The 10,212-nt window shown below is 33.5% G+C and overlaps 1 protein-coding gene across 3 annotated transcripts in view; it reads right to left on the reverse strand.

Moving 5' to 3' along the window:
* Window positions 1-4,505, reverse strand: part of draxina (dorsal inhibitory axon guidance protein a) — a 59,075-nt gene extending 54,570 nt beyond the window's left edge. For 2 of the 3 annotated variants that reach the window (XM_051911547.1, XM_051911545.1), the window contains exon 1: window positions 4,353-4,505. The gene's annotated coding sequence lies outside the window, so the exon portion shown is untranslated. The remainder of the gene's footprint in view (window positions 1-4,352) is intronic. The other variant, XM_051911546.1, reaches the window with a different exon arrangement.
* Window positions 4,506-10,212: the final 5,707 nt, after the last annotated feature.

The following is a 10,212-nucleotide window of genomic DNA, read 5'->3' on the forward strand; positions in this document are numbered from 1 at the left end:
ACAATGATTACAATGTTTTGCACCAATTTTGTCTTTTTTTTTTTACAATTGGATTTTATGACCCTATGAAATAATACTGCATATTTGGCATAAATTGTTGATCAACTTTCATGTCACATGGTTTTCTATACATAGATGTACCCCATTAACAACAACAACAACAAATTAGTACCCAAGAATAATTTTTAAAAAAAAGTAAATAAAAATAATTTTCAAGCACTTGACAGACAAATTTCCTCAATAATTTTTTCTCAACTTTGAAATAGGTTACATATATATTTCTAAAGTAACAATTTTGAGTATTAGTGCATTTACACTTTGACATAAAATATAATTTATTATGATACATCCTTTTTTAAATGTGTAAAACCATTAAACTAGTTTGTCTCTTAAACTCCAGTCCACCTGTTACTTTGGTGCTAATTGCCCTTTAAAATCTTAAGCATAAGTTCTAAATCACATGAGTTGCTAGAAGTGACAGTTTCCTTGGAGGGAAAGCATCTCCAAAAGCAAAGTATGTATTATTCATTAACTTTTCTCTCTTTTCCTCATATTTAGAAGACTTGTCTAATAGGGTAAAACATAAAATGTCTACCTTGTTGTCAATTTATACTGGATTGGACATGAAATTTTTAATTTATTATTTTATTATTTAAAAATTATTTTATTTTATTTATTTATTTATTTATTTATTTTTTATAGTTTTTATATATCTATTAAATTGACTCCTAAATGTTAATATTCTGCTAGCATGTTGTTCTTTCTGAGCTAGTAATGGGCTTCATTAGCTTAAAATGTGCACCCTGTTATGGTCAAATATCATATATGGAATATTTAATCTGAATTATCAGGTTATACTTGAGCTTGAGGCCTGAGCATTTTCTGACCGACAGACATTTTCTCCCTCTGATAAGACTAAAAGAAAAGAACATCATTTTCAACAAATCTGCTCAGTCCAAAATCCACAAAAATTTAGGAATGACCCAATTATGGAATTGAATAATCTATATTTATTTACTATAATAATACCTGATGTGCTACAGAGACCACACCATTTATGCCGAGTATGCTATTACTTAAGAAAAGGGCACAATTTAAATTTAGAAACTTTGGCTTTCTATGTAAATTTGAGTCCATTTGAGCTAAATGTTAATTTAATTATTTGTTGTTTTCTCTTCAGTTACAAAATGCTCTGAAATATTTGAAGAACTTATTTGGAAACACAACTGAGATGCAGAGATGCACCTTGTGATGATTTTATTACTATTGATTATATTATTGATTAGATTTTATTGGCTATTAAAAGATTGTAAGTTGTTAATTCTATGACCCTGACTGATTTAAAAGTGACCTTTGTCTGCCTGTACATGACAGCATTTGAATCATTAGTTTAGTAAATGTTTCAGTTACATGATGTGCAAGTCTACTGTTCTTCTTTGTATTGATGCACTGATTTAGTATCACTATTGAGGTGACAGGGGCTGATATTGTATCAAAGACAAAATTTTGGTTTCAAGCCAACCATAATCTCTAGACTTTATATGGAGGGACAAAACACAGTCTATAATAAAACCAATAATATCCCCGTAATAAGGAATAAATAAAAAGAATATTGCTTTATCACAATTTCTTTTAAATGTAAGTCAAATATTGTGCTGTTGGCGTGTTGGTGTGTATAAGCACTTTATATGTGACTAAGATCAATCAGATGGGGAAAAAAACAAGTGCTTAGCTTTGCAAATTGCATCCTTTAAATCTTGCACTGAGAATCTGAGATAAGGTTGACCGAAACATTGCGATTTCACATGCAGCCTCTTAAAATTTCAAAAATCAAACAAAAGAATGCTTCAAAAGAGGGAAATAAACCCATCTACACAAATGAGAGAAGCCATCTCTTAACAAACAGTTTCAGCAATTTCACACCTCACATTGTTCGTTTTGGCAGCTCTAAAAGTGTCAAGGACACAAAGCGTGTAACAACAGGCTAAGTGTTAAAATTGCCATAAGGAGAATCCATCTGGTGCCAAGAGAGCTCAGGAAAAGATAGAGAGAGATTCTGTCTCCAATGTGACTGCTTACAACACATGTGGAGCTTCATCAAATATCACTTTTGTTTCGCATTATCACAACTGGCTCCCTGCAACGTGTCCCGTTATCTTCTAGTTAAGCATCCTGGCAGAATGCTCCTCATCCTCACAGCAGGGAAAACTCCTTCATCCTGTCCCAAAAACATACAGATGCACAAGCACACACACTCTCCAGCAGGACTACAGTCTTTATTGGCATGTTGTGAGGCGTGAAGACAACAAAAAGAAGGCAACGTGGAGAACCATGCCATATGATCAACCATAAAACTAGTCTACATGGAAACATCTCTGTTGAATCAAAGCAGATTCTGTATAAGTGAGAGAGAGGGACAGTGTCTCATTTGTTAAGCAAATAGACCAGCTGTCTCCAGTGTCCAACAAAGACTGATTCCCAGTTAGCCAGCAGGACATTGAGGCTGGAGAACAAATCACACAAAGGTCTTTATTGATCTGCTTTGGGGTCTCTTAATTGCTGAAGCGATTGGAAGTGTTTTAGGGATGGGCTACATTTGGAGCATCTGTTCTTTCTTAACAATCACACTCTAACAGAAGGTCATTCGATCATGGTATTGATGACTTCTTCATTGCAGTCAATGTCTTGATATCACTGTATGGCATGATATGACCAATATGTGTATCATCTTTTAAAAACATTTATTCTTTAGAAGTGTGGCTCTGTAAGTAGAACACATATTTGGAACACACAATTATTGAGCAATATTGAAGCCATTTAAGTTTAGAAAAAAAAATAGTACCAGACAACGGCACCAAGAGAATGATCAAGTAACAAGAATATCACACTTATCAGCAACATTTCTAAGATGTGTAGCTCTGCAAGTATGAATATAGCGCATATGAAATTCCAGCATTTACTTTATTCCAGAAAACAGTCCATCTAAAACAATGTCAAAGAATAAAGTTTTTCGCCACACTGTAAAAAAAAAAAATATTTTTGTTACAGTACATTTACAGTAAATTTTTTTTTTTTAAAAAAGCCACATGTGGTTGTAAAACTTAAGATAAAAACTGGCAGCTGTGGTTGTTACAAGTATTACAGCAGTTTTGTCTCATGTTGCAGTTACTAAATGTATAGTCATTAAATTATATAATGTTATTATAATATTTTAGTAATTAAAATTTGTTTGTTACCTTAAAATGGACCGATAATAATAACACAATAGAAGACAACATGATGACAAAGTTTCTAAATTTATTCCGGCAGCTGTGGCCATAAAGACAAATAAATGAATAATGATAAAAACATAATTTTAACAATATTGACTTGTTAAATGTCATTCATATTTTAACTTTTTTTTTTTTATCTTAACTTTTTTTATTATTATTATTTTAATTTTTTTTTTTTTTTTTTTTTTTTTTACAAAAGTTTACAGTAAAATTAGGTACTGCCTTATACATATACTTTCCTTATATTTTTTATCAGTTTAATTTACAACTGATTTTTACTATATCCTTTTATATTCTTTTTCATTTTTGTTTTCATTTTATAGTTTATATATATATATATATATATGTATGTATGTATGTATAGTCCATTATCTCTCATTATTGTCTCTACATCAGACGACCAAAGATATTCGATCATTAAAGTCACAGATGGATCACGTTCATGTGTAATGATGTGTGCAGAAAGAGGAAGAGACTTATTTAGAGTCTAATTAAAATTCATATGTAATTGCATGCTTTCAAACTCAGCTGCCCACTCAAATCAAGACACAATTATGATATGAACATAAAGATAGCTATAATCAAGCTTGGGCACTCACAGGTGCGCGCACACAGACGCACTCTCTTACATAGTCTATAAAATACATATTGTGCGCAAATTAAATTGATAAATTAAAAAATAAATATTTTTGCTCTTATAAATCAATGAAGTATATTAAGAAGAGACGGCGATTGTAGTCTACAGGGTGTATCCTGATTAGAAAAATGTGAAAATGCTGGTCTTAATGGTTAGGTTTAAAACAAAACTGTTATCCATACCATCTTTCCAAGACAAACTTTGCGATTTGAAAATAATACAAACGAAGAAGAAAAAAAACATACTGAAAAGGAGAATGATAAGAATAGAAAGGAGGCAAAAGTTGTCTTTTTTTTTTTTTTGCTCTAATAGTAAATAATAAATGAACCCCCCGAGCGAATTGTACAAAAAAAGCTTCATATATTTCCATCAAAAGATTTGCGCAAACAAAATATACAACATTATGTAAAGCATGAGCATGAATATAAGAGCAGGACTCTTACCGTGTATTAATCCGTTGAAAGGGAGCCGAATGAAGAAGCAGACCATAGATGAACAGTCTCGGGCTCCGATTGTCGAGCGCGCTCCCTAATGCGCGCCGCTGTGAAGGCTGATGTCAGTGATGATGAGAGAAAATCACCGAACAACTTCACCACACATTTATCCCTCAGGAAAGATGACGAAAATTAAGCAGAATTTCTCACAATCACATAGGCTATCTCCTCAGAAAAGCCCTCACAGGTAATACGGGAGTCATTAATCATTTTCTCTTTTATTAGTTATAACTTTGTCTAACTTTAAAATGTATGTCTTGGAGGAGAATTATGTAATTTGGCGGGGATCAGCATAATTCCTCAAAAAGAGAAAAGAGTAACACTGCGAGAAAGTAAAATATTTAGGTATAGTAGCCTAAAACTATGGAAGCCCGTTTCCGCCACAATTGAGTAAAAAAATATAATTCTGTAAGTCATAATAATGAGAAACTTTCTCATAATTATAACTTAGTATCTCATTATATTGAGAAAGTTTCTCGTAATAATGACTTAGTTTCTCATAATAATGAGAAACTTTCTCGTAATTATGACTTAGTTTCTCATAATAATGAGAAACTTTCTCGTAATAATGACTTAGTTTCTCATAATAATGAGAAACTTTCTCGTAATAACGAGAAACTTTCTCGTAATAATGAGAAACTTTCTCATAATTATGACTTAGTATCTCATAATAATGAGAAACTTTCTTATAATAATGACTTAGTTTCTCATAATAATGAGAAACTTTCTCGTAATAATGAATGAGTTTCTCATAATAACGAGAAACTTTCTCATAATAATGAGAAACTTCTACGCATGCGCAGAGCAGCGGAGCAGAAGGGCGTGGCACGCTAGCGACATCTGCTGGTCAAAGTCTCGTAAATGCGAGAACAGCAAACATGGCACGTTGTGCAAAACAGTTGTTTTCGTTAAAGTAATCTACAAAGTGCAGTCTATCTATAGTATCATTAAATAACATCAGTTATTATAAATTATCAGTATATCTTCAATACTTTTCCATGCGCACGAGAAGGTGGAACGCAAAGTGGTTTCCGTGGTAACGGTGGAAACTGTTGCGACGGCTTACAAAACTATCAGATTAACGAAGGAATATGACATGTATTCGTTAAGTTTAAGTGCAACGTCTTCATAAAATGTGTGGGTTTATGTGTTAACGTTAACACGTATTTCGCGGATGAGTCTAGGCTATTTGATGTGCAGGTTTGGCTAGACAAGGCGCTGGAAAGCTTTTCTAATATAAACCGGGTCCTAAAGCATTTGCCCAGTCATAAACCTTCATTCCAGTGATATTCCTACAGAAAACACCTTTTAAGATGTTTATGACTCATTAGAATGTATGCAAAAGACAGCTTTCCAGGTGAAGCGTTCTTTAACAGACTTGGATATGTAGGTGTGTGCTGTCCTGTCATTCCTCTATCTGTTTGAAATCCATGGATCACCACTCTGTGTTTCTGCTTGTTCATACACAAAAATACAAATGAATGTTACAAATGAATAAACGACTATATCCCGTCTCATGGCTACTGATAATTTATCAATAATGTTATTTATTTAATGATATTATAGATTACACTTTGCAGAACGTGCCATGGTTGCGGAGTTATCGCATTTGACCAGCGGATGTCGCTAGTGTGTCGAAAACAACTGTTTTGCATAACGTGCCATGTTTGCTGTTCTCGCATTTACGAGACTTTGACCAGCAGATGTCGCTAGCGTGCCACGCCCTTCTGCTCCGCTGCTCTGCGCATGCGTAGAAGTTTCTCATTATTATGAGAAAGTTTCTCGTTATTATGAGAAACTCATTCATTATTACGAGAAAGTTTCTCATTATTATGAGAAACTAAGTCATTATTATAAGAAAGTTTCTCATTATTATGAGATACTAAGTCATAATTATGAGAAAGTTTCTCATTATTATGAGATACTAAGTCATAATTATGAGAAAGTTTCTCGTTATTACGAGAAAGTTTCTCGTTATTATGAGAAACTAAGTCATTATTACGAGAAAGTTTCTCATTATTATGAGAAACTAAGTCATAATTACGAGAAAGTTTCTCATTATTATGAGAAACTAAGTCATTATTACGAGAAACTTTCTCAATATAATGAGATACTAAGTCATTATTATGAGAAACTAAGTCATTATTACGAGAAAGTTTCTCATTATTATGAGAAACTAAGTCATAATTACGAGAAAGTTTCTCATTATAATGAGATACTAAGTCATTATTATGAGAAACTAAGTCATTAGCCTATTCGGAGAAAGTTTCTCAATATAATGAGATACTAAGTCATAATTATGAGAAACTTTCTCATTATTATGACTTACAGAATTATATTTTTTTACTCAATTGTGGCGGAAACGGGCTTCCATAGCAAGTGCTTTAGGACCCGGTTTATATTAGAAAAGCTTTCCAGCGCCTTGTTTAGGCAAACCTGCACATCAAATAGCCTAGACTCATCCGCGAAATATGTGTTAACGTTAACACATAAACCCACACATTTTATGAAGACGTTGCACTTAAACTTAACGAATACATGTCATATTCCTTCGTTAATCTGATAGTTGTGTAAGCCGTCGCGTTCATGCCAACCACTTTGCGTTCCACCTTCTCGTGCGCATGGAAAAGTATTGAAGATATACTGATAATTTATAATAACTGATGTTATTTAATGATACTATAGATAGACTGCACTTTGTAGATTACTTTAACGAAAACAACTGTTTTGCATAACGTGCCATGTTTGCTGTTCTCGCATTTACGAGACTTTGACCAGCGGATGTCGCTAGTGTGCCACGCCCTTCTGCTCCGCTGCTCTGCGGATGCGTAGAAGTTTCTCATTATTACGAGAAAGTTTCTCGTTATTATGAGAAACTCATTCATTATTATAAGAAAGTTTCTCATTATTATGAGATACTAAGTCATAATTATGAGAAAGTTTCTCATTATTACGAGAAAGTTTCTTGTTATTATGAGAAACTAAGTCATTATTACGCGAAAGTTTCTCTTTATTATGAGAAACTAAGTCATTATTAAGAGAAAGTTTCTCATTATTATGAGAAACTAAGTCATTATTACGCGAAAGTTTCTCTTTATTATGAGAAACTAAGTCATAATTATGAGAAAGTTTCTCATTATTATGACTTACAGAATTATATTTTTTTTACTCAATTGTGGCGGAAACGGGCTTCCATAGTAAAGTGAGGATGCTTTCAAAAATACTGTCATAAATAGATTTAATTTATCAATTAACTTCTGTCACGGACAGATTTGATGATGGTGAGATCAGATCTCAGTTTGGAGCACCAGCTGTTGTCAGACTCCTCGTGCTTACAAAAATCTCACTGGATTATTACAAATAATGGCAAAATAAATGTTTAGAAATGTGAACTGATATTTCCTACTGACACACTACAGCAAAAGATATAAATAACTGGCTTAAAAGCCTTTTTTGAAAATATTGACGTGCCTAAGACTTTTGCACAGTACTGTGTATATATATATATATATATATATATATATATATATATATATATATATATATATACTGTATGTACACACACACACGTATGTATCTGAAAAATTATATAACATTACTTTTATATAAAGTAGCCTATACTTACTTGAGGAAGTCACCAGACTACACCATGGAATTTTCATCTAGCAAATCATGTCTAAATGAAATTTCACAGATGCCTTTAAATTTCCTTGTTGCCTCTGGCAGTAACCCATGTTACATCAGTATCTGTAGAAATAACTTGAGGCTTTTGTTGGTTTAAAACATCACAAGTCATCAAGCTAATAATGAACTAAACACAGTCAATAAGAAATAAAGAAAGAATGGGAATTATATGCCGGAGGACCCTCTGTCTGCAGCTTTGCATTATCAGCAGATTTCAGCACAAGAAATACCCTGTTCAGTACTAAGCACAGTAATAAACAACAGCTTCTTCAAAGACTGCAACTGCATCTCAGTGAAGGTGTTGTGCCTGTTAAAAAAGAAAATAAATAAATAAATAATAATAATAATAATAATAATAATAAAAGCCTGAGCCAAAAATCTCAAAAAGAGACCAAGCCCACACATAATCAGCGGCCAAAAAATTACACATTTTATTTTTCCCCACATCCCATGTTTCTTGTTCCTGTGTCTCCTTTGATGAAACAAACCATATTATGCCAGTACTCTTAATAACAGTAATAATAATTTGTTATATTTATATAGCACTTTTCTCTGCACTCAAAGCGCTTTTCATATGGAAGGGGGAATCTCCTCAACCACCACTAATGTGCAGCATCCACCTGGATGATGCGACAGCAGCAATATTGCGCCAGAACGCTCATCACACACCAGCTTATTGGTGGAAAGGAGACAGAGTGATGAAGCCAATCAGTATTTATAAGGGGATGATTAGGAGGCCATAATGATGGACAGAGGCCAATGGGCAAATTTGGCCAGGATCACCCCTACTCTTTTTCGAAGGACATCCTGGGATTTTTAAAGGAACATTCCACTTTTTTTGAAAATAGGCTCATTTTCCAACTCCCCTAGAGTTAAACAGTTGAGTTTTACCGTTTTCGAATCCATTCAGCCGATCTCAGGGTCTGGTGGTACCACTTTTAGCATAGCTAAGCATAGTTCATTGAATCTGAGTAGACCGTTAGCATACTTTCTCTACATGTTGATGACTGTCTTCACTGTGTTTTATGGTTTATCTAATGTTTTGGAATTTTTTTTATTTTATTTGTAGCTCTTTCCTGAGCGATACCTTTCAACAGTGAGATCCCGCTGACGCTTTGTAAGCTCTTTGTGGCCCATGGCTCTTATAGTAGTAGTATGCAACAAAGAAGATGTCAGAAAAATCCTATAAGAACAACAGATTTATTTGGAGTTAATCAGAGTAACTTCAGGTAAAGAAAGGTGTACTATTTCACATGAGCTTGATTGGTTAATTCTGAATAGGCCACACAGCCAACTATAAAGGTGTATACATTTATGCAGACAGGTTATTTTAAGTGTTTATTTGTATCTTTTTTTTTTCTCTGAAATGTGTCACATTTGGTTTTCAGGTGTAATTTTTACATTAAAGTTGCAAAAGTTCTGATAGGGTCAGAAAAAAGATTTTCTTCAATGCGCACAGAGTAAGGTTTTGCTTGTGGTGGCAGATACGGCTGTCATCCTGGACTTCTACTGACAGCAAGCGGCATAGAAGCAGGCATCAAGACAAAAGCTTTTCAGTGGTCCAGATGTACCCTTTTTCAGAGTCAGCCATGATTCATTTATTTATTAAATGTGTCTGTAGGATGGTTACTAAGCTAAAATAAATATTACTCGGCTGGTCATGTGATACATAAGGCAGTCCAGGTCAAGAGGTTGAGATACAGTAAGCCCCTGGTGGTAGATGTGGTAATTACACCATTTTGAACACATAAAAGCATCTTTTTCTACTAGCAGCCATTCAAACATATCTGTGGCTTCTGATGAGATATTTCATTATAGTTTGGATATTTCACCAGTGCTCTATCTTTGAGCCAACTTTTTATTTTTAGTGGATGTCACCTATTTTCAACTATTCATTCCAATCACCTCTCATAATAGAGATCGATGAATAAAATCCTGATTGCTTTTTTTCCTCACAGAATGTGATTCATTTAGAAATATATCACATTTGAAGTAAAATGTATTGTGAACACTTCCATGTTGACTGTAAAACTCTATAACTGCTGAAGTCCTTGGTGACTGGTCAATACTAAAGAGGGCCAAATTTTATTTTTGAAAATACAAATGCAGAAATTAAAGAGACCCA

This window comes from Ctenopharyngodon idella, chromosome 11 (assembly GCF_019924925.1).
Source record: "Ctenopharyngodon idella isolate HZGC_01 chromosome 11, HZGC01, whole genome shotgun sequence".
Classification (NCBI taxonomy): Eukaryota; Metazoa; Chordata; class Actinopteri; order Cypriniformes; family Xenocyprididae; genus Ctenopharyngodon; species Ctenopharyngodon idella.